This window comes from Delphinus delphis, chromosome 17 (genome assembly GCF_949987515.2).
Source record: "Delphinus delphis chromosome 17, mDelDel1.2, whole genome shotgun sequence".
NCBI classification, from domain to species: domain Eukaryota; kingdom Metazoa; phylum Chordata; class Mammalia; order Artiodactyla; family Delphinidae; genus Delphinus; species Delphinus delphis.
Window position 1 is genome coordinate 5,133,656 of NC_082699.1, and position 25,061 is coordinate 5,158,716.

Genomic DNA, 25,061 nt, shown 5'->3' on the forward strand with positions numbered 1-25,061 from the left:
TCTCTTGGCGAACCTGCATCATTCTCTGAGGCTTTAATTAATTATTTATCTATTTTTGGCTGCATTGGGTCTTCGTTGCAGTGCGCGGGCTTCTCATTGTGCTGGCTTCTCTTGTTGCAGAGCATGGGCTCTAGGCACACGGGCTTCAGTAGTTGTGGCACATGGGCTCAGTAGTTGTGGCTTACGGGCTCTAGAGCACAGGCTCGGTAGTTGTGGCGCATGGGCGTTGTTGCTCCGCGGCATGTGGGGTCTTCCCAGACCAGGGCTCGAACTCGTGTCTCCTTTATCGGCAGGCGGATTCTCAAACACTGCACCACCGGGGAAGCTCTCTGAGGTGTTTTAAATGTCAGGGGAGAGAGAAAAGGAAAGAGAAGGCCGTCCCCTAGGAGTAGGGTGGGGATACTGACTGCCCCAGCACCCGCCTAGATGCTTGGGGTGTAGATGGTACTGAGTGAATGTGTGTTGACAGACTGACTGGAGGGATGCGGTGGGGAGAGGTGGGTGTGGTTTGCGTGCCCCAATCAGCGAGGATCTCTTCCTACCACCCTCCCCCATCTACCCTGGGGCTACAAGACATACATTTCTGTGTTCTTTCCTTTATATTTGAACAGTGGTAGTGAGTTCCAAGGGATTCATTTTTTCACGATCCTCTAGATGTTTATCAAGCACTGATAGATTTTGCCTTATCTTCTGGGAAAAAGCTTTAGAAATCAGACTCAAAAAACAGAAGGGAACCTTCTCTTAAAGCATTTAATCCACAGAATTCTGATTCCCAGGTTATGATCAAGACCTCACCTTCTTCTGATCCTAAGGTCCCAAACATCAGACAAAAGAGATTCATTCTGGAGACCAAGAAATGTGGCTTTTGAAGCCCCGATGATGAGTGGTGTTTTACTCAGTTCTTATGTATTCTGGGAGCCTGTAGGAGGGATGTTAACAAGTCCTTTCAGGGTCCTTTTCCATCATTTCCGGGATGTCTTTCAGGTTCCTCTCCTCCCCTCCACTTCCCGCCTCCCAAACACACATTCTTCGTTATGGAAACTTGCTTCTCTGCCCCTCTCTCTGTAAGATAGCAGCAGTGGGAACAAGGCAGTTCCGCACTCTGGGGATCGTGTAATGTTTCAGCATAAAAGCACCATGTTCTCACATTTCAGATGTCTGGAGTCACACCAGAGGCAGGGCAAACTTGCCCATTTTCAGTTACACTGTAAAGTGTGGGCTTTGCAAGATAGGATTCTGTGAGCTGGGCATGTTACCGTGAAGGACCTCTGTTAAGGCGTCTTCTTCAGACGGGCACAGGAAGAGCACCGTGGCAGAGAGGGTGTAAGCGGAGTTGGTGGGAAGACGATCTGTGCTGTAATAAACCCCCATTCTAAGAAGGGTGAATGCTGGCACATCCTCACCCTCAAACGGCCAGGGAGCAAAATAAACCCCTTGGAAGCAAAAGGAACCTGGTACAAAGTTGCCTGAAACGGAGTTTAAATAATAGAAACTGTATCGATGTGTCAGAGAGAGAAAGAGAGTGAGGAAACAGTAACAAAGCAGCCAGGAGGGGAAACTAAAGGAAGCCTGTGGAACACACTGTTTGCATCCTGTAAACTTAGAAAGACTTGATAAACTTAGCCTTTCAACTCTCAGACGGGGAAACATACATTTTAGTGTTAAGTATAGGTAATTAGACCGTGAATAGAGCAAGTCACATGATGACTCATTAGACTCAAGGAAGACATAGCTGGGGATGCAACCAGACTCTGGAGCAGTCATTTTGAAATGACTTCTGGGACTGCTTTGAAGGAATTTAACAGCCACCCTGGAGAACCAGGCATGTTAAAAAATTGTATTGCCTCATTGGACCTAAACCTTAGTTCATAACTTGACTTTGATTTGTTTTTGGTGGTTTCCAAAATCAAATTCAAGACCCCACCTGCAGGACCTGAAGAGAAGGGGATCAAAAGTATTAACTGAATGAGTGGACACGTCCACCAAGAAAACAATTTCCGAGATCGAGGCAATGCTAGCAGAGCAATTCAAAACAGGTTTTCAGTAGCAATAAATCTCTGTTGTAAGTGCAGTGGCTCCAGGTCACCAGCTTCTGGAGGGAACTCCTCTGCATACGGCCCCCAGCACAAGCTTTACACATGATAGATACTCAGTAAAGTCGTTTCTGAAAACCGTGTTCCTCTTGTAGCTACATCTTCCATAGCTCACATGCTCATGGGATGGACCCCCAAAGTCAAACTGTTGCCATAAAATTATATAGCGGAAGAGCTAAACCCCACATATACTCACTTCTAACTCTATCATTACTCTCTTGGTATCTATTTTGTTGTGCATAGACGTTACAGCTTAGACAAAAATATTATTTTGATGAATCTTGTGAAAATCAGTCTAGAGAAAGTGATCTTGTGTGGCACGAAATAGAATCAGAGGAGAAGAGTAAGGTCAAAATATATGCCTTTTTTCTACTCTGAAGCTGTTATCTGATTATACATTTAGTGGAAGAGCAACGTCAGGAAATATCTCAGCAGATGGACTAGAAACTAACAAGTCGCATGATTTCATGCAGGAAAACAATTATTTTGCTCTTAAGAGTTTAGGATCAGAAAATACTAAGTTTAATTTCTGTTTTGCTGTCAGTTGAGCATGTAAACTTGGGAAAGTCAATCTCTAAACCTCATTTTTCTCGCCTCTGTACAATGGGGAAAATAAAGCCAACCACACTAGTTTGTTGCATGGATTAAACGAAAAACTAATATGTATATACATATATACTGTGTAGGAATTCAATTTATATTAATGACCTTTTGTTGTGCTGTGTTAAACTTGAATTTCTGAGGCAGAATGGTTTTTTTCTCAGTTTCTGGATTGTCATGTTCTTGGCCTCTTATTTTTGAAGCTAAGATTTGGCTTCCTTATTGGAGTGTTCAAATAATGAAAACAAGTGACTATTTTGATAATGGTTGAAGGAAAAAGGCTATTTATCTGCCTGGATCCAGCACTCCAAATTAAAAATCACATCGATAGAGCAATTTATAATAACTGCGGGTAACAAGCTGCTTCATGAAACTGTAATAAGATATTGCTGGAAAAGAGGACTTGGGCATGGCATACACAGTCTGATCAATTGTTATTTTATTTGGGAGAGATTATGTCGCATTAATCTTCAACACTTCTATGCGTGGCAGAGCCAATTAGGGGAGATAAGATGTAGAAGTGTTTGGATCAGAAAATCAGAAAATGTTTGGGGCACTCAGAGGCTCCCCAGGAGGGCAGGGTTCCTGGAACAAGTGGAGAAGACTGGAGAGAGAGTCCAGGGACAAGGCAGAGAGGCAGGAAGGAGCCTGTGGAAGGAGACAGCTGTCAGACTGCAAGGTGTGTGAATGGGGAATTGATCTGCCATGGGAACCTCCAGGGGAGTGGGCTGGGGGGCCGTGGGAGTGACGCAGGAAGGAAGGAAGTTGCTTAAGCGCTCTTGGGGGGGACTGCAGGGGAGCAGCTGGTCACTCAGGGATGCATGATGGACAGGGCATTGGCTCCCGTGAGCCCACCATTTTCTCTGCAATGCCCACTCCCACAGTGAGTTCTCTAAGGACCCTGATGCCCCCAAGGAGATTTGCTCAGAGATGGGGGGTGGGGGGAGAAGAAATGCTTTTGTCCCTCATGTATAATACGTTTGTGTTTTTAACTTCATATCCCCCAGAGAAGACGTGGGAATAAGACAGAATGTGAGCCTTTGGGATCATCTCTTATCATTCGCCCAGTCCATCATCCTTCCCTAGAGGACCACACACACTTTATTAATTAATGGACGTTCTCCAGGCAAGTCCTCCTTCAGCTTCTTGCCATATGTCCTCCAAACGTATTTACTTCTTCCACTTAGATTGTCTCTGAATTTGCATGTGGCATGATCCCTAGCCCTCAGGAAGCTCATGTCATTGACTACATATTCCTCTCTTGTACGGTTAATTTTAGTTGTTACTTCTTAGTCTTCATACACTCTCATAAGAATAAAAACTTTCTTCTTGTTTTTTAAAAAGGGCACTATCTTAAACCTGCAATCATTCTCCTCCATGCTCAATTTCTATCTAACTCCATCTTGGCAGTGAAAACTGTCGAAAAATGGTCTGATTCCTTCGTTGGCCCTTCCTCGTCTCCTCTACGAATTTCTTATGCCGCTGCCGGTTTACTTTTGCTCTTACCACTCCGGTGAAAACAGGACACGGTGACCTGTTAAGGTCAGTAGGAACTTTTAGATGAAAGCCCAAGAAACTCTTTTTAGACCTTATATTACTTGTCATATCTGCAGTACTGGACATGTCATATCTGCAGTATTGGACACTTGTATCTGCAGTATTGGACACTTGTATCTGCAGTAGTGGACACTTGTCGTATCTGCAGTGTTGGACACTTGTATCTGCAGTATCGGACACTTGTATCTGCAGTGTTGGACACTTGTCGTATCTGCAGTATTGGACACTTGTCGTATCTGCAGTATTGGACACGTTGTATCTGCAGTGTTGGATATCGTTGTCCATTCCTTCTTTCTAGGAGTTCTCCCTAAAACTTTTCCTCTTCCTTCTTTGGCTGTGCCTTCTTACTCTATCTCCTGGACTTTTCTTTCTCCATCTGTCCTTTAAATGGTGATGTTCCCTATGGTTTTGTCCTGTGCCTCATCTCAAGTTACGTGTTCTGCTTGGGAACTCTTATCCACTCCAGGACTTTACCTCTCATCTATGCATCAATTATTTCTGTCTCCAGTTCTGGCTCCTCCTCTGTCTACATGAGGTTATCTCAATGTGTATGTGCTCTGGGCACCTCAGACTTGTCATGTGTTCAACTGCTTAAATTATCTCTTCTTTAAATCTGCTCTTGCTGTGTATTCACTCTCAGTGGATGGCAGACGGAGGAAATCATTCTTTTTTATTTTAAATTTAGCCATTCTAATGGGTGTGTAGTGACATCTCCTAACTTTAATTTGTATTTCTCTGATGACTATTTTAAAAAAAATTTTTACTGGAGTATAGTTGATTTACAATGTTTTCTCTCATGACTATTAATGTTGAGTTTCTTTTCACATGCTTTTTGGTCATTCATATCATTTGTGATATGTCAGTTCAAATATTTTGCCCATTTTTGGGTTGTTTATGATTGAGTTGTCAGAACTCTTTATATATTCTGGCTACAGGCCTTTTGTCATAAATTTATATTATGAATATTTTCTCCCAGTGAGGCTTGCCTCCTTATTTTCTTAACCATGTCTTTTGACGAGCCAAAGATTTGTGTCTTGTTTAAGAAATTTTTGCCTACCCTAAGATTGTGAAGACACTCTCCTATTTTCTTCTACCAGTATTATAGTTCTGGTTGCTATGTTTAGGTCTTTGATATATATCAAGTTAATATTTGGGTCTGTGATAAGGGTCAAAGTAAATTTTTTTTCAATAAACATCCAGTGTTCCAGTACTATTTATTGAAAAGACTATTTTTCCCATTGAATTATCTTGGCAACTTGGTCAAAAATCAATTGACCATATAACTGTGGATCTGTTTCTGAATTCTCTGTTCAGTTTTTTGTTCCACTGATCAATATGTTTACCTTTATGCTAACATTCCACACTGTCTTGATTACTGTAGCTTTATATGGAAATCAAACAGTAAATTCTCCAACCTTGTTCTTCTTTGTAATTGTTTTAGCCATTACAAGTTCTTTACATTTCCATGTAAATTTTAGAATCAGTTCAACAATTTCTCCAGAAAAGCTTGCTGGGATTTTGATTGGACTCATTAAATCTCTACATCAGTTGTGGGAGAACTGACGTCTTAACAACTGTGTCTCCCAATCCATGAGCATAGTATATCTCTCTCTATATTCAGGTCTTCTTTAATTTTTATCAGTTTTAAATGTATAGATATTGCATACATTTTATAAAATTTATTTCTAAGGATTTCATGCATTTTGATCTCTTTCAAATGGTATGACTTTAAAGTTTATTTTCCAGTTGTTTGTTACTAGTTCTGATTTTTTGTTAACAAAGAGGAACAAACTCTTTTTTGTTTTTTATTTTTATTGGAGTATAGTTGATTTACAGTGCTGTGTTAGTTTCAGGTATACAGCATAGTGAATCAGTTCTACATATACATATATCCACTCTTTTTTAGATTCTTTTCCCATAGAGGAACGAACTCTTATAGGTTCTAACCTGATGTTATTCTACCTTAGATTATAATCGATAGTGCATTTCTCCACTCCTAGCCTGTAGGTGACTTCACAGAGTCTTCTTTTCATTCCCATGTGTAGGCACAGGGACTTATATTTAATAGGCCTCAATAAAAGTTTTTTGGAATAAGAGTATCACTTTCAAGATCAAGTTCATTTTGGTTTAGTTTTCAAAAGACCATTAAAACGCACTCAGAATTGAAAACTCTGGGGATTCTCATAGCTCAAGCTATATCTGAAAAGTAGAATGAAGTGATTTGACAGTTACTTGACTGATTTGAAAAATGTGGACTTTTTCTACACTTGATTGGCACCCAAAGTATTCATTGTTCATCTTAACAAGGTAAGTGTCAAATCACATCCTAGATTACATTATCTCAAGAGGGAAGTCTAATAAAAGGAGAAAAAGGAGAGGGAATGGCTCTCCTTGAGAGCCATGTGCATCACTCAGCCAAGAGGATTCTGGGAGGTTGGTAGGACATATGGACTGGCATCTCCTCTCTCCTTTTGGCCTTTCCCGAATTCTTCCGGTTGGTGGTAGCCATGTTAGTTCCATGTTCCTTACTAGGACCTCCTGTTGTGAGATGACTCACCGCAAGTGGTTACTATGAGGCCTGGCCAGGGAGGGCAGTTTCAGTCAGTGGTTCCCCTAACTTGAACGAGGATGCTTTCCAGTTCTCAAAACCATCGATCTAGCTGTGAACACTGCATTTGACATGGGCAGAAGTGTCCACGTCACGCGTCACTTTTAAGCCCTCCTTTTCCTTCCTCTTGCCTGCCTGCGTCTGTAGGGGCAGGGCTTCTGGCAAAGATTCTCTCCTTGACCAAACCCTAGCCCGACTCCCCTGAGTCTTCTTCTCCAGTAGACCTCAAACTTGGTTGAACAAACACTAATCCGGTTTCTAGCAGTGCAAGTCCTTCTCCCAAGGATGACTCTAGCTCCCCTTAAAGTGCCTGCCTGAGAAAACTCAAGGCTGCCGGAAGAATTTGCTGTTTGTTCCAGCCAAGACCTGAAGATAGGACCCCTGTCTCCAGCCTCTGTGGGAGGGGAGGAGATGAACTTCCATAAGTGCCAGCTGGCAAACCAGATGCATTTCCCATGGACCAGTCCCTCCATCTCTTTCATGCTTTTTGTAAGGTCTCACTTCCCCTGATTCTACTGAGCTTCTGCTCACCCCTCCTTACTTTCTCACTCTCCCTTAAAGGCCCAGTCACCTCTATACAAATCAAAGATGAGGTCAGTCCCTGCTGGACTGTTTTCCCTACTGCAGTAGTATATTACCGATGAAAATGTGTCCTTGCTGCTTTGACTAGGGTCTTATTTGTTTGTCTTTGAAAGCACTCACACCCTGGAAGGTTCAGAGCCAGCCAATATATGAGAAGCCCTTAGATGAACCCCAATGGTATCTTGCATGTAAAGCTTACTTCACAGTACTTGGTACTCAATTCCATTTTTGTGCCAGGGAGCATGTGGGCTGTCAGTAAGCATGTGTTGAGTGAACAGATGAATTGGTAGCAAGCTTGGCATTCAGACTTCCAGGGAGTGAGAGGCTGCTGTCCTAAAGATTAGATTTTCTTCCACACATCAAAAAAAGCAATTATCTTATGCCAGATACTTAAGAACATGCAATTAGCAAGCCCAGATGAGATCACTTCCCATAAACTGAGCTGCCAAAATGAGTGAGAAAATGTAGTTTATGACTGAGGTTCTCTCTCTTCAGGGATGCTTAGAATAAACTCTGTTTTTAGTAGGGTGTGTTTGGTGCAAATAAAACATTTAAAATGTGTAAGCAGCCGTAGAAAGACTGCTATGGTAAGACAGTGATTTGAAATTTTAAGTATTATAGCTTGTTTCCCTATGAAATGAATAGATGATTCAGAAGGTGTGGAAATGTGATAGAACCACTGCCTCATGGAATAGTGGTGGATTTAAGTGCCTTTCACCCCCTCATATCCAGTGCCTCATGTAAGTAACACTTATAGAAAAACAGAGAGAATAAAAGACAAACACATATATACGCACTGCCTGGACGGAATGTCTATGATAAATATCGCCATACATTTCCCCATTTTAAAGGTAATGAACTGTCAAGAGGTAAAGCATTTTTTTCCTACTCCTTTTCCATACTGTTGTGCTCTCTCTGCCTTCAGAGTGACTCACTTCTGAGTATGTGGTTATGTTCTCACCCATATATTTTTAAAACTTTGTTTCATCTCTTCGGGTTCATAAAATATACAGGGTCCTGTTGATGTCCGTAGAATCACAGTTAAGATGTATCCATGTTAATACATGTATTTCTAGCTTAATCATTTTAATTGCTTTATGGAATGATTAAATCACAATTTAGGATTCATTACCTTCTTATGAGCATGTAGGTTAGTTTCAATACAAACAGTGCTGCAGAGATACCCCTGAATGTAGCTCATTGCCCTCATGTTCCAGAGACTCTCAAGAGTCACACCCATGTTAGATTACCAAGGTGTTAGAGCAGGTGCCCCTTTAACTGCATAGTTATTGGCACATTGTTCTCTGAAGCAGTTGTACTAATTTATGCTCCCAACAGCAGTATCAAAAGTTCTTTTTTCTCTACATCTTCTCCAAACTTGTTAGATATTAAAATTGTTACCAAGGGCTTCCCTGGTGGCGCAGTGGTTGAGAGTCCACCTGCCTATGCAGGGGACATGGGTTTGTGCCCCGGTCCGGGATGATCCCACATGCCATGGAGCGGCTGGGCCCATGAGCCATGGCTGCTGAGCCTGCGCGTCCGGAGCCTGTGCTCCGCAACAGGCGAGGCCACAATAGTGAGAGGCCCACATACCGCAAAAATAAGAAATTGTTACCAAGACCTTTTTTGACCCACTTAGAGTAATGAAAATAAAAACAAAAATAAACAAATGGGACCTAATGAAACTTAAAAGCTTTTGCACAGCAAAGGAAACTGTAAACAAGACTAAAAGACAACCCTCAGAATGGGAGAAAATATTTGCAAATTAAACAATGGACAGAGGATTAATCTCCAAAATATACAAACAGCTCATGGAGGTCAATATCAAAAAACAAGCAGCACAATTAAAAAAAAATGGGGGAGGACCTTCAAGGTGGTGGAGGAGTAAGACGTGGAGATCACCTTCCTCCCCACAAATACAACAGGAATACATCTGCATGTGGAACAACTCCTACAGAACACCAGCCTCATCCACCAGAACACAGGCACCAATCCCCACCACCAAGAAGTCTACACAACCCACTGAACCAACGTTACCCACTACGGGCAGACATCAAAAATAATGGGAAGTATGAATGTGCAGCCTGCGAAAAGGAGACCAAACACAGTAAGTGTAGAAAAATGAGAAGACAGAGAAACACGCAGCAGATGAAGGAGGAAGGCAAAGCCCACCAGACCAAACAAATGAAGAGGAAATAGGCCGTCTACCTGAAAGAGAATTCAGAGTAACGATAGTACAGATGATCCAAAATCTTGGAAATAGAATGGAGAGAATATAAGAAATGTTTAACAGGGACCTATAAGAACTAAAGAGCAAACAAACAATAATGAACAACACAATAAATGAAAGTAAAAATTCTCTAGAGGGAATCAATAGCAGAACACCTGAGACAGAAGAACGGCTAAGTGACCTGGAACATAAAATAGTGGAAATAACTACCACAGAGCAGAATAAAGAAAAAAGAATGAAACGAATTGAGGACAGTCTCAGAAACCACTGGGACAACATTAAACACACCAACATTCGAATTATAGGGGTCCCAGAAGAAGAAGAGATAAAAAGGGACTGAGAAAATATTTGAAGAGATTATAGTTGAAAACTTCCTTAATATGGGAAAGGAAATAGTCAATCAAGTTCAGGAAGCACAGAGAGTCCCATGTATATATAGGATAAATCCAAGGAGAAACACACCAAGACATATATTAATCAAACTATCAAAAATTAAATACAAAGAAAAAATATTAAAAGCAGCAAGGGAAAAGCAACAAATAACATACAAGGGAATCCCCATGAGGTTAACAGCTGATCTTTCAGCAGAAACTTTGCAAGCCAGAAGGGAGTGGCAGGACATATTTACAGTGATGAAAGGGAAAAACCACAACCAAGATTACTCTACCCGGCAAGGATCACATTCAGATTTGATAGAGAAATTAAAACCTTTACAGACAAGCAAAAGCTAAGAGAATTCAGCATCACCAAACCAACTTTACAACAAATGCTAAAGGAACTTCTCTAGCTGGGAAACACAAGAGAAGGAAAAGACCTACAATAACAAACCCAAAACAATTAAGAAAATGGTAATAGAAACATACATATCGATAATTACCTTAAATGTAAATGGATTAAATGCTCCAACCAAAAGATATAGACTGGCTGAATAGATACAAAAACAAGACCCATATATATGTTGTCTACAAGCAACCCACTTCATACCTAGGGACACGTACAGACTGAAAGTGAGGGGATGGAAAAAGATATTCCATCCAAATGGAAATCAAAAGAAAGCAGGAGTAGCAATTCTCATATCAGACATAAAAGACTTTAAAATAAAGACTATTACAAAAGACAAAGAAGGACACTACATAATGATCAAGGGATCAATCCAAGCAGAAGATATAACAATTGTAAATATTTATGCACCCAACATAGGAGCACCTTAGTACATAAGGCAAATACTAACAGCCATAAAGGGGGAAATTGACAGTAACACAGTAACAGTAGGGGACTTTAAAACCCCACTTTCACCAATGTGAAAGATTATCCAAAATGAAAATAAATAAGGAAACACAAGCTTTAAATGACACATTAAAAAAGATGGACTTAGTTGATAGTTATAGGACATTCCATCCCAAAACAACAGAATACACTTTCTTCTCAAGTGCTCATGGAACATTATCCAGGATAGATCTTGGGTCACAAATCAAGCCTTGGTAAATTTAAGAAAATTGAAATCATATCAAGTATATTTTCTGACCACAACGCTATGAGACTAGATATCAGTTACAGAAAACAAACTGTAAAAAATATAAACACATGGAGGCTAATCAATATGATACTAAGTAACCAAGAGATCACTGAAGAAATCAAAGAGGAAATAAAAAAAATACCTAGAAACAAATGACAATGGAGACACTACAACCCCAAACCTACGGGATGCAGCAAAAGCAGTTCTAAGAGGGAAGTTTATAACAATACAATCCTACCTCAAGAAACAAGAAAAATCTCACATAAACAACCTAAACTTACACCTAAAGCAATTAGAGAAAGAAGAACAAAAATACCCCAAAGTTAGCAGAAGGAAATAAATCATAAAGATCAGATCAGAAATAAATGAAAAAGAAATGAAGGAAGTGATAGCAAAGATCAATAAAACTAAAAGATTGTTCTTTGAGAAGATAAACAAAATTGATAAACCATTAGCCAGACTCATCAAGTAAAAAAGGGAGAAGACTCAAATCAACAGAATTAGAAATGAAAAAGGAGAAGTAACAACTGACACTGCAGAAATACAAAGGATCATGAGAGATTACTACAAGCAACTATATGCCAACAAAATGGACAACCTGGAAGAAATGGACAAATTCTTAGAAAAGCACAACCTCCCGAGGCTGAACCAGGAAGAAACAGAAAATATGAACAGACCAATCATAATCACTGAAATTGAAACTGTGATTAAAAATCTTCCAACAAACAAAAGCCCAGGGCCAGATGGCTTCACAGGTGAATTCTATCAATCATTTAGAGAAGAGCTAACACCTATCCTTCTCAAACTCTTCCAAAATATAGCAGAGGGAGAAACACTCCCAAACTCATTCTATGAGGTCACCATCACCCTGATACCAAAACCAGACAAAGATGTTACAAAAAAAGAAAACTACAGGCCACTATCACTGATGAACATAGATGCAAAAATCCTCAACAAAATACCAGCGAACAGAATCCAGCAGCACATTAAGTGGATCATACGCCGTGATCAAGTGGGGTTTATCCCCAGAATGCAAGGATTCTTCAATATACGCAAATCAATCAATGGGATACATCATATTAATAAATTGAATGATATAAACCATATGATCATCTCAATAAATGCAGAAAAGCTTTCGACAAAATTCAACACTCATTTATGATAAAAACTCTACAGAAAGTAGGCATAGAGGGAACCTACCTCAACATAATAAAGGCCATATATGTCAAACCCACAGCCAACATCATTCTCAATGGTGAAAAACTGAAACCATTTCCTCTAAGATCAGGAACAAGACAAGGTTGCCCACTCTCACCATTATTATTCAACACGGTTTTGGAAGTTTTAGCCACAGCAGTCAGAGAAGAAAAAGAAAGAAAAGGCATCCAGATCAGAAAAGAAGAAGTAAAACTGTCACTGTTTGCAGATGACATGATACTCTACATAAAGAATCCTAAAGATGCTACCAGAAAACTGCTAGAGTTATTCAATGAATTTGGTAGAGTAGCAGTATACAAAATTAATGCACAGAAATCTCTTGCATTCCTATACACTAATGATGAAAAATCTGAAAGAGAACTTAAGGAAACCATTTTTTGCAAACAAAATAACTCAGTAATTCTCTTAAGCCGTACATAAGGAGCGCTTTTACAGACGGATGAATTGACAGCTACATTTTGTTTGGTAAAACAGAAACCAACAGGCAAACGTTCTATTTTCTGAGATGAACCCAGAAATATCTCTAACCACAACATTCTCATTTTTTTCTTAAACATTCTAAGTCATACTGAAGTGTATTTTCCCTTACAAAGGAATTTAGAATACACACTTATAAATTCTTTCCCTTGTGGAGTCAAATCTAGTTATTTGTTTGGGAAACAAAATGTGAGATGCTATATAATTGCTTATTCTGGACATTTCATATGAATAGAATCATAGAATATTTGTTTTTCTGTGACTAGATTCTTTTGCTTAATGTAATGTGTTCAAGGTTTATCCTTGATACTGCATGTATCAGTATTTTATTACGCTTTATTGCTGAATACTATTCTATCGTACGGATATGCCACATATCTTGGGGGAAAACAGTCAGTCTTTCTCTGCTGATTATGATGTTAGCTGTGATTTTTCATAGATGACCTTTTTTGGGTTGGGAAAGTTTTCCTCTATTGTGACTCTGTTGAGTGTTTTCGTCATGAAGGGATGTTGGATATTGTTAAATGTTTTTCCTTTGTCTGTGAGATGATCATGTGCTTTCTGTCCTTTCTTCTATTAATATGATGTATTATATTGATTGATTTTTGCATGTTGGCATTGATTTTTGCATCCCTGGCATTAATCCCATTTGGTCATGGTATATAAATTTAAAAACAAAGTGAGATGCATCCAGGTTGGTGAAAGGCAAGAAGAGATGTTGTTATGGTCCTTCTCAGGATGCTGTGGCTTCCTAGCCCCTCCCTTCCTCCGAGCTTCTCTTCTAGAATGATCTCTCTTTCTCCAGTCCTTGTAAATTAATTTTTCTCTCAAATGAACTTAGTTACATTTGCATTCTTTAGGCAGTCTTAATCTTGGTGGGAGAAGATATACATTTACTATTTTCAGGCATGTTGGTCAGGAGACCACCATGCTTCCCCAAAAAGAGATCTTCACGTACCTTCCTGTTTCCACTGTTCATATCTCTGTATCTCACGTCGGAGCCAATGGGGAGTTCCACATTCTGCCTTGAATCCTGTATCGTTCTCATCATTCAAGGGCAAGAACGAATTGCTGGCAAGCCGTTATTTACATGTATATAAACACCAACATACGCATTGCTACAACAAAAAGATGCATTTTTCCTACACACGTATATTGAGGATGGTTAGAAAAATTGGTTTTGAGTTAAGCTTCCTCCCTTTGATATGTATTTCCAGTTGCTTTAATTTTGTTTGTAGGAAGCTGAACGGACACCATGCAAAAGCAGCGCATTGTTTGGACTGTGTTCTACACTTGGCTGTTCCTGAGGTGGGAATCACCAACATCAGAGGTCTAGGAAGAAGTGACCTGTGAGGTTTAAGAAAACCCAGCAAGACGCTGCCATTACGTTTTCTCCTGCAGGTAGACCTAATTAGTGGATAGAGCGTACGTTTGCACGGGAACTGAAGAAACCTTTATCCCAAATATGAGGAACCAGTGGGACCCGTGGCAGCTGTACAGCAGCTGTATGGCAGATCTAATGACCGTCTTTCTGTTTGCAGACGGTCACCTTTATGCACCTTGCCACAGGCAGGCTGGCTTTCCTCTCTTTTTTTCCTCACAAATATCTCACTCTTAAAACAACAGCAACAACAACAAAAACAAATATCTCACTCTTGTATGAACTATGTATTAACACTGATGAATATTGATTTGAGTCCTCTCCCTCTTTTTCTTGATGAGTCTGGCTAATGGTTTATCAATTTTGTTTATCTTCTTAAAGAACCAGCTTTTAGTTTTATTGATCTTTGCTATTGTTTTCTTTGTTTCTGTTTCATTTCTTTCTGCTCTGATCTTTATGATTTCTTTCCTTCTGCTAACTTTGGGTTTTGTTTCTTCTTCTTTCTCTAGTTCCTTTAGGTGTAAGGATAGATTGTTTATTTGAGATGTTTCTTCTTTCTTGAGGTAGACTTGTATAGCTATAAACTTCCCTCTTAGAACTGCTTTTGCTGCATTCCATAGGTTTTGGATCGTTGTGTTTTCATTGTCATTTGTCTCTAGGTATTTTTTGATTTCCTCTTTGATTTCTTCAGTGTTCTCTTGGTTATTTAGTAACGTATTGTTTAGCCTCCATGTGTTTGTGTTTTTAACGTTTTTTTTCCCCTGTAATTCGTTTCTAATCTCATAGCGTTGTGGTCAGAAAAGATGCTTGATATGATTTCAATTTTCTTAAATTTACTGGGCTTGATATGTGACCCAAGATGTGATCTATCCTGGAGAATATTCCATGCGCACTTGAGAAGAAAGTATAATCTGCTGTTTTTGGATGGCATGTCTTATAAATATCAGTTAAATCTATCTGGTCTATGGTGTCATTTAAAGCTTGTGTTTCCTTATTAACTTTCTGTTTGGATGATCTGCCCATTGGTGTAAGTGAGGTGTTAAAGTCCCCTACTATGACTGTGTTACTGTCGATTTCCTCTCTTATAGCTGTTAGCAGTTGCCTTATGTATTGAGGTGCTCCTATGTTGGGTGCATATATATTTATAATTGTTATATCTTCTTCTTGGACTGATCCCTTGATCATTATGTAGTGTCCTTCCTTGTCTCTTGTAACAGTCTTTATTTTAAAGTCTATTTTATCTGACATGAGTATTGCTACTCCAGCTTTCTTTTGATTTCCATTTGCCTGGAATATCTTTTTCCATCCCCTCACTTTCAGTCTGTATGTGTCCCTAGGTCTGAAGTGGGTCCCTTGTGGACAGCATATATATGGGTCTTGTTTTTGTATCCATTCAGGGAGCCTGTGTCTTTTGGTTGGAGCATTTAATCTATTCACGTTTAAGGTAATTATCAATATGTATGTTTCTATTACCATTTTCTTAATTGTTTTGGGTTTGTTTTTGTAGGTCCTTTTCTTCTCTTGTGTTTCCCAGTTAGAGAAGTTCCTTTAGCTTTTGTTGTAGAGCTGGTTTTGTGGTGCTGAATTCTCTTAGCTTTTGCTTGTCTGTAAAGCTTTTGATTTCTCCATCGAATCTGAATGAGATCCTTGCCGGGTAGAGTAATCTTGGTTGTAGGTTCTTCCTAAATAAATATATCATGCCACTCCCTTCTGGCTTGTAGAGTTTCTGCTGAGAAATCAGCTGTTAACCTTATGGGAGTTCCCTTGTATGTTATTTGTCATTTTTCCCTTTCTGCTTTCAATAATTTTTCTTTGTCATTAATTTTTGCCAGTTTCATTACTATGTGTCTCGGCATGTTTCTCCTTGGGTTTCTCCTGTATGGGACTCTCTGCTTTTCTTGGACTTGGGTGGCTATTTCCTTTCCCATGTAAGGGAAGTTTTCGACTCTAATCTCTTCAAATATTTTCTTGGGTTCTTTCTCTCTCTCTTCTGCTTCTGGGACCCCTATAATGCGAATGTTGTTGTGTTTAATGTAGTCCCAAAAGTCTCTTAGGCTGTCTTCATTTCTTTTCATTCTTTTTTCTTTGTTCTCTTCCGCAGCAGTGAATTCCACCGGTCTGTCTTCCAGGTCACTTATCCATTCTTCTGCTTCAATTATTCTGCTATTGATTCTTTCTAGTGTACTTTTCATTTCAGTTGTTGTATTGTTCATCTCTCTTTGTTTGTTCTTTGATTCTTCTAGGTCTTTGTTAAACTGGTTTTGCATCTTCTCGATCTTTGCCTCCAATCTTTTTCCGAGGTCCTGGATCATCTTCACTATCATTATTCTGAATTCTTTTTCTGGAAGGTTGCCTGTCTCCACTTCATTTAGTTGTTTTTCTGGGGTTTTATCTTGTTCGCTCATCTGGTACATAGCCCTCTGACTTTTCATCTTGTCTGTCTTTCTGTGAATGTGGTTTTTGTTCCACAGGCTGCAGGATTGTAGCTCTTCTTGCTTCTGCTGTCTGCCCTCTGGTGGATGAGGTTATCTAAGAGGCTTGTGCAAGTTTCCTGATGGGAGGGACTGGCGGTGGGTAGAGCTGGATGTTGCTCTTGTGGGCAGAGCTCAGTAAAACTGTAATCCTGATTGCATGGTTTTTACTTAACTTTTATGAGTTTATATTTGTATCTCTCTCTCTTTATATACATGAGAGTCTTGGTATTTAATGTTCGCATATCTCAAGCATAATCCCATACAGCATTTATCACAGTGAGATTGGGACCCCCTTGAGAATCCCTGGCTTGTCCATGGTGAGGCAGCCTTTCTCTTCCCAGAGGGGAGGGTGAGAGGGTGAGGGATTGCTGGAGGGAGAAGGGTGGGTGCTCAGCTGTGACTGGAAAAGTACCTGCATTGTTTTTGTCTTGAGACAGCTTTGTGTACAAGCAGCAGACTTCTCAAGCTGGAGCAGAGAAGGAGGGCGTGTGGGCAGACAGACAGTGTTCGTCCTCTGCCTTTCAGAGGTCTCTGGCACACTGCCATGCAGGTAGACCTTTGACTTAGTGGTACATGCGTGTTCCTCAGATCCTCACGTTTCCAAAAGCCCCACTTCATTTATTTCTAGTCATTGGTTCTCTGCTGTTGGCTGAAAAATATAATATTTAAGGAAAAAACTGTGTAGAAGGCTGACCATGTTTTTTTGCTTTTCTTCTTTAGAAAGCAATATGGTATTCTTGAAACAACTGGTTGCATCCAAACACTTTTCCTTGGGATTACAATTAATTCAGCTTACTATAACTAAACAAATATTCATTGACTATTTATCTGTGAGATATCTATAATGGAATAAGTGTCCTGTGGTAAGCATTAAGAATTTTAACCTGCAAATAAACAAATACATTTAGGAGTATAATTTATGTGCTACTAGAATCATTTTACTACCCATGTTTAGGAAACAATCCAATAAAAATGCACCTTTAAATACTTTCTATCTTTTGGACAAGCACAGGCATTGCTACTTCAGTCTTCAATAATTTTCTGAGGAACTGCAACATGTCTTGGGAAGCGGCAGTCTGTAGAACATCTATTTGGATTTCAGCTTTGTCTTTGAAATAATAGCCTGATCGTGTTTCCAATGAATATGTCTGGAGTTAGTGCCAATTTTCCTTCGTACTGTGTATCTTTCAATAACAAGATAAAGCAGTGACTTTGTAAATGAGAACACATCTCTACAAGGAAACCTACTAAAACATCTAGACAGAGGAATAGATGTGGCATCTCCAAATAAGATTATGTGCAGGTCACTAAAAATCAAATTGGAGATAAAGCTAGAAATATGCCCACCACTACTGAGAATTTTCTTTCATCTAAAGCTGCTTCTCACATTCCTTAATGTGATGGAATTTCCACCCAGTTGGTGCCTTCCTCATCCTCATGTCAGTTACACACCCTAATCCAGGCATGTCTTGTTAGAACTGTTAAATTACACACATTTGCAGTCTCTGTTCAGACCCGATCAACTTCTGTATGGCAGTGCCTTCAAAGGACGCTCCAGTTACACCTGGGATGGTAAGTAGGTAAGAACAGGGAGTGAAAGTCATAGATACTGCTGACAAGATGTTACATCCACTGAATGAAGAGCTCCATTTCACTTTTAGGAAAATTAACCTAGCTCCTTTCCAGGCAGGGTGATTGCACTGAATTCCTAAAGGCTCTGATTATGGTTAGGAGGGAAGTGTGCTTCCCTGCGTGCTCTCTGGTGGAGCAGGAGGAACGTGCTGTAATTTTACATTCATCAGTGGAAGTGACAGGGACTTGAGAAATTACGTGGCAGATGGTGGCCTGTAGCTCTGTGAGCTGCTTTGCTGCGTTTTCTCCCCTGAGCGTGACAACATTCTTAATGTAACCATGTTTTGCCTCTTGCTGCACAAAAGCCCTGGGAAAGAGTTTCTGAAGGCTCAGAATAAGCCCTGTGAGGAAAATCAGGAAAAATTGTCAAAATATGACATGAATAGTTCTGACAACACGTCTTTAAAAAAATCAAAATGTGTTTTGGAAGAAGGGTTTGTTTGGGCTTTTCTCACCACGGGTGTATCTGGGTGTTTGCTCCCCAGAGGAAAAGCAAGGCCGCTGCCTTCGCCCCTCCGTTGTTTCTTGGCAGTCCTCCTCCAGGTCTGCAGATGCCCACGGTTTCCAATCACAACTTGCTTTCTTACTGCCGCTGTGGGGGTTAAAGTGTACGATGGCATTTGGAAGAGAATAAACATCCCTGTAATAGGCCAAGGTGGCAAACTCTGGGATCTGTCACGAGCAAACTTGGATGATGATCAGTGGAGGAAATGAAGCCTTTATTCCCGGCTGGTGAGCACGACGCCATCTGGCAATCTGTTCTTCCATCTCATTGATCGGGTGAGTCGAAGTCCACCTCACCCCTGCAGGGGATAACACACCTGAAAGACGCCTTACTTGGAAACGGAAGAAATTCTAAAGTTACAAACACATCTAGCTGGAAACCATCACACTATCCCGTAGTTTAAGGGATTTTATGTTTGAGTTCTCGCTCAGTTCACATAAAGTCCTACTTCCTCTTTCTCTTCCTTGATCCCAGCACTGGGCCCTGGACGGGAGTTCTGGAAAAGCCTGTAGAGACTCTGGGAGCCTCCGTTCTGGTGGCAGCAGCTGGGGGACACCTGTGGTGTCATGGCTGTCGGTTTGATCTTGCAGCTCTGGCTCATGAGCACCACATTGTCCTGTGGTGCTTTTCCTGGGCCTGTCTTAATGACTGTGAATAATAGCTTGAAAGGCCCAACACCTGATATTCCATCCACAGAGCTGGCTGTTTCTCTTCTAAATATCCCAAAGAGCCAGTTATCCTAAAAACCTCCAAGTAAGGGTCCCAGCTGGAATTATAGAAGTCCGTATTTCAGGAAATGCCGCTTGCGTTCCTAATTTGTCCAGTTGAGGTCGGGGGTTTACGGTGAAAACATTTCCTCTTGCCTTTCTGTATTGTCCCATTTCTGGGTACTTAGTTTACAATGCCTCGTACCCTTGGCAATGGAGGGGAAGGGTCCTGTGTGGGCCTTCAGCTTGCCGAGAGGGGGTGAGCGATATCCCTCCAACATCCTTACCTGACTTGTCTGATGAAAGACACACGGCATGACACCTGTTGCTTGTCTTGCGATTTTACAGTGCCACTGGAACGTAGACAAGACCTACGTCAAAAATACTTCTGCTCCAACAGAAAGTCATTTGGGGGCAGGGTTGCCATATCCTTGATGGAGCCCTAAACTCTGTGGTTACTACTGGCAGGGTTGGCCTCCATCATAGGGAGCCTGGAAACTCCAGCTGTGGGGACAGAATAAACAAGAAATGTATAGTAACAATCTCAGTTGTGGAAAGGCCGAGGGAGAGAAATGACCATGGAAGAATTTTAATTAGGGTTTTTCCTAGCTTTCAAACCACGTTTGGGATCACTGGCTGAGCAGTACATGGGTAGGACTTAAGGAAGTCAGAAGACAGTACAGTCTTGAAACTGGCCAGTTTCTGAATTCATTTGAACTGGGAATTCATCTGGGATGTAAACAAACATTTAAAACATTTCCATAGATCTTTGTGCCTGTTTATTTCTCCTTGTACCTGTTGAATCTACTGGTGGAGTATTGGAGGGGCAAGAGGTGGTGGGTATACTGTCAAATATTTGGATTTTTTCCTATATGCCAGAAGAGTAGATTTTAATTTACATTTAGTTTCTATAAGCAAGATCGAGCATCTTGTTATATGTTTAAGGACCATTTGCATTTCTTTTTCTAAGATTTTTTGTTGTTCCCTCTTGCCCATTTTTTTAAATCAGGTCGTTGGTCTTTTCTTCTCTACTTTTAGAAGCTCTTTGTGTATTAGGGCTATTAGCTCTTTGTCTGTGTCTGCGATATGTGTTGTAAATCTATTTCCCTGCTTTGTCGTTTGTCTTATTCTTTGCTACTGCAAATGTGTTTTAATTTTATGTGGCTAAATTTGTCAGTATTTTCCCTTGTTGCTTCTGTGTTTTGAATCACAATTAGGAAAGCTTTGTGCATTTCCAGGCCATGAAGAAATTCACCCTTTTTCTTCTCATATTTCTGTGGTCTTACTTCCTACCTTTAAATATCTGAACTACTTGGAATTTTCCTGGTGTCCAATGTAAAGAATAGATACTGTTTTTATCATTTTCTATATCACTATTCAGTTAGTCCAATATCACTTTATTAAGAAATACGTTCTTTTCTGATTTGAGATCTTACATTTCCCATATACTGCATTTCCACATGCAGCTGTGTGTATTTGTGGATTTTCTATTTTGTTCCATTAGCCTGTCCACACATTCATGATCCAATATCCTGCTGTTTTTAGTTAGATAGACTTTATCACTTATACCACAACAGTAATTTATAACGTCATCTCATATATGGCAAGAATAGTTTCCCCACTCTATCTGACCCATGGTGCTCCTTTCCCAGGGTTTTTGTAGTTATTCTTGCTTGTTTTTTCTTCTGTATGAACTTTATACCCACCTTGTCTAGTTCCAGGAAAAAAATCTGTTGATAGTTTACAGAGATGGCATTAAGCGGATAAATCAGCCAAGGGAGAACTGACATATTTACAGCACTGAGTTTTCCTATCAAGGCATTCTGCTGGTCTTTCCATTTTTCAGTTAACTTTGTAGTTTTCAGGAGTAGTTTATGATTTTCCACATATAGGTTTTATGTTTCTTAATCTTAAGTTTATGCTCAGTGGTTTTTTTTCTAAATGTAAATAGAATCTTCTTTTCCATTACATATTTTAATTGGGTTTTGTTTTATACACGAAGGCTATTTAAAAAAAATATCAACCTAAAACTATTGTGCTCAACTATCTTATTGTTAGCAGTGGTTTTCCACTGATTTATTTTGGGGGGAGAATATTACGGATGTATAATTCTATCACATGCATTCTATCACATGCATGTAATTTTATCACATACATGTACTTCTTACTTTTTAATTCTTATGCCACTATTTGCTTTCTCTTATTTTATTACTTTGGCCCAAATCACCAACACAGTGTTCAGTAGTAGCTCCATTGCTATTTAAAAAGCAATTTACAGAGAATGAAGTCGACTGGGTGACCCTTTCTCTGTGTTTCATTTTGCTCTTCTCCTAGTAGAAGTGTGGTGATAGCAGAGTTCCCAGTGTTGAGCAGGAGGGAGACAAAGGGAATCTAGGAAGCTGGATAATTTACAATCAGGAATTCAGACCTCGGAATATCTACAGTCCCATGAGACGTGTCATTTAACTGCCAACATTTCAATGCTTTACTTATTTGGGAGCTCCTGAGATAATCGGCCCCTTCATTATCAAGAACCTACATACTTACAGAGGTATCTAACTTGAGTGATTTCTTTTGCCAGCATAGCACGAAGGATGAGTAACGACTTAACTTGGAGAAGAAGGCCTTCTCATACCTTCTGCCGAAGCTGGAAGCCATTTCCCTAACGTTCTCGGAACATCTATTGATGGTTTACAAGATGCCAGGTCCAACACTAAGTGTTTTATCTCTTTGGTAAGCATAATACACCAGACTGAGGTCTGGAGAAGTTATATAACTTGCTCAAAGTTATACAACTCACAAGAGGTGGAGATGCGATTGAAACCCAGGACCGCTGGACCCTAGGCTGCCTTCTCTTGGCCAGTACTCCAAGCTATGGCCCCTGGTTTGGCTATAAACATGCACTGACAATGAGGCTCTTTGAACAAGTCTTCTAGGGTGTGGACGTTTCATGGCTGTCTGTAAAATAATCACTAATTATCTCTAAATGATCACTGGCATTAGCATTATTAAATATTTAATCAAGTTTAAGAAGACAGTTGGCCATGTGGCTTTGTCACATCTGCTGACCAGAGAAGATGACTCAGTCTGTTACCCTGACAAATTGCATTTCAGTCCCTCGAGGAAGATATTCAGATCAGAAAATCGTACTCACTTTCGCTCCCAAGCTACATCTCTGGCTTAACTGCAACCTGTTTCTTAAAACTTCTGACAGAACAGCAACAACTGGCATGTTTTAAAGCTTCTTTTTCTGCTTCCACCTGAATTATTTACAGTAAAGCTTTAGAAAATTAAAAAAAAAATAGACGCAAGAATGAGCTGCTGCCTCTTTTAGAGAATGAACATGCCTGTCATACTCTCTTCCATCTTAAAAACAAGGTTATCTTTTTAATCCTCTATGTTTTTATGACAATGTTATGTGATTTTAAAAAGTATTATTCATAAAGGCAATAAGAAAGTTAAAATAAAATCTTTTTCATTAGCAGGTGTTCAGTGATGTGTCAAATCTTGATATAACCTAAATTATCTTCTTTCAACTTTCCTTTTGGGTTTCCTGATTCTAATGTTTCAAAAGTTAACAGACATCTTGTTATTGTCACTAATTTCTCCCACTCAGCTCTCAGACGTTCATTGTTCTGGGGAAGATATTGTCACTTCTCCTCCCCCCTCCATGGGTTCAGTTTGAGAAAATGAGGTAGCTTATGCTTCTTTTATACGTGCTTCAGTACAGGCTGGCATTTGATTCTGGAGTGTCCAGAGTCCCATTCTAGAAAGCTACTCACCTGTTTTTCAGTCTTTTTAGCTTCTGTGTGTGTGTGTGTGTGTGGCGGGGATGGTGGTGAAAGAGTGATTGCTGTGTCCCAAGGGAAGGGAGCCCACCAGCTGATACTTAGCTACTGGAGGCATCTGTTCTCATGCGTAGTTAAGTGAGAGTTTGCAAAGCTTACAGACAGGATCCGGCTTCATCTACAGAGCAGACCAGCAAACTCACTTCTATTTTGGGCCACTCTCCATACTTATCTAAAGCTCCTGCAGACTTCACTTTGCAGCTTAGCGTGTAACTTTCTCCGTGGACCGTTTAGTGCAACCCAGTTGGTGGACTCTCTCATTGACTGTCTAGTTTGGGTCTCACCATTGTGGTGGGCAGGGTGCTGACTGCTCAGGCCACTTCTGATAATTGAGGCCTGAGAAACGTCAGGAATTCAGAGGAGTAACATTAGCATTCTGGAAAAGCTGTTTCTTCCTCCACAGTCTCAGCCTGGCGCTGATGCTTTGGAGCCCTGCAGGAGAACCTGCTCTGCAGGCTCAGTGCGGTGGCCATGATGCTCATACACCTTGACGGCACTTCTTTCAGTAAAAGAGCACAAACATTTCTTACTTTTTCTTCTTTTACAAATTATAGGGTCATGTGAACACAGTGCTAGGCTCTGGGAAGGAGTCCCGAAGTTTCAGCGTCGTTAGCTTCCATCCAGATCCACCTCTGCCCAGAGGCAGCGCAATGACCTCTCTTTCCTTTACGTGGGTTTTCGCCTTAACTTTCTCATGCTCTTAACTTTCCTGTCATGGGATCTCTTTCCTCTTCCAGAACTTTTTCTCAGTGATACACACTAACTTGGATGTGGCTTTCTCCACGTTCTCCCCACTTTATTGTTAGATGATCAGACGAATAATTTGTTGGGACAGCTCAGTTTAGATTGTTTTGACGCAGCCCTTGCTCACTATCAAAACTGCCCCAGTTTGGACTACGAGCTTCGTCGCGTCCTTATTATTTTTAGAGACTTCATTACATTACGTATTGCTCATGTGAAAGTGCTTAGCTTATGGCCATATTTATTTTTCCTCCTAACCTCATTTTGGCTATTCACTGTCTTCCCCAAATATACTTAATATCTGAGATGGAACCAACCAGCCCTGCGATCGGATGCTTTATTATCTGTTGGCCTTTCCAGCAATTTTGGCAAAGTATCCATTCTTATTTGTGAAACAAACCAGCAGTGCAAACTATAAGGTAATTTTAAAAAAATCCACATGTTGTAAATCTGTGCTTTTTTATGTATCAATTCAGGGCTGTCTAGTATCATTCTTATATGGGATGTACCAGTAAGATCCCGCCATCTCCAGGCATCTAGCTGCTAGGAATCTAATTCTAGGGATTTAGTAGATTAAGTGGTTGTGGGTATTTGGGAATTCTTTCAAGGATTTGAATTATGAGCCATTGAAGTAAGAGATCAGAATTCCAGAAGAGCTGAGGGGGACTGACGGTGGACCTTCCTCTGGGCAGGCGGCCGCCCACCTTTCCTGCGGGGATGAGGCTGATACGGCGTCTGCACCGAGCATGCAGCGGGTCGTGAGCCCGTGGGGGCAGGTGCCCGCGATGCGCCAGCTTTTTCTTCTTCAGTCTTGGTTCTGCTGGTCTTCCCTTGCACCCTCTGCTCTTCTGGGATGCGGTTCATCTTGGAAAGGTCACCAGGCCTCTGGCGA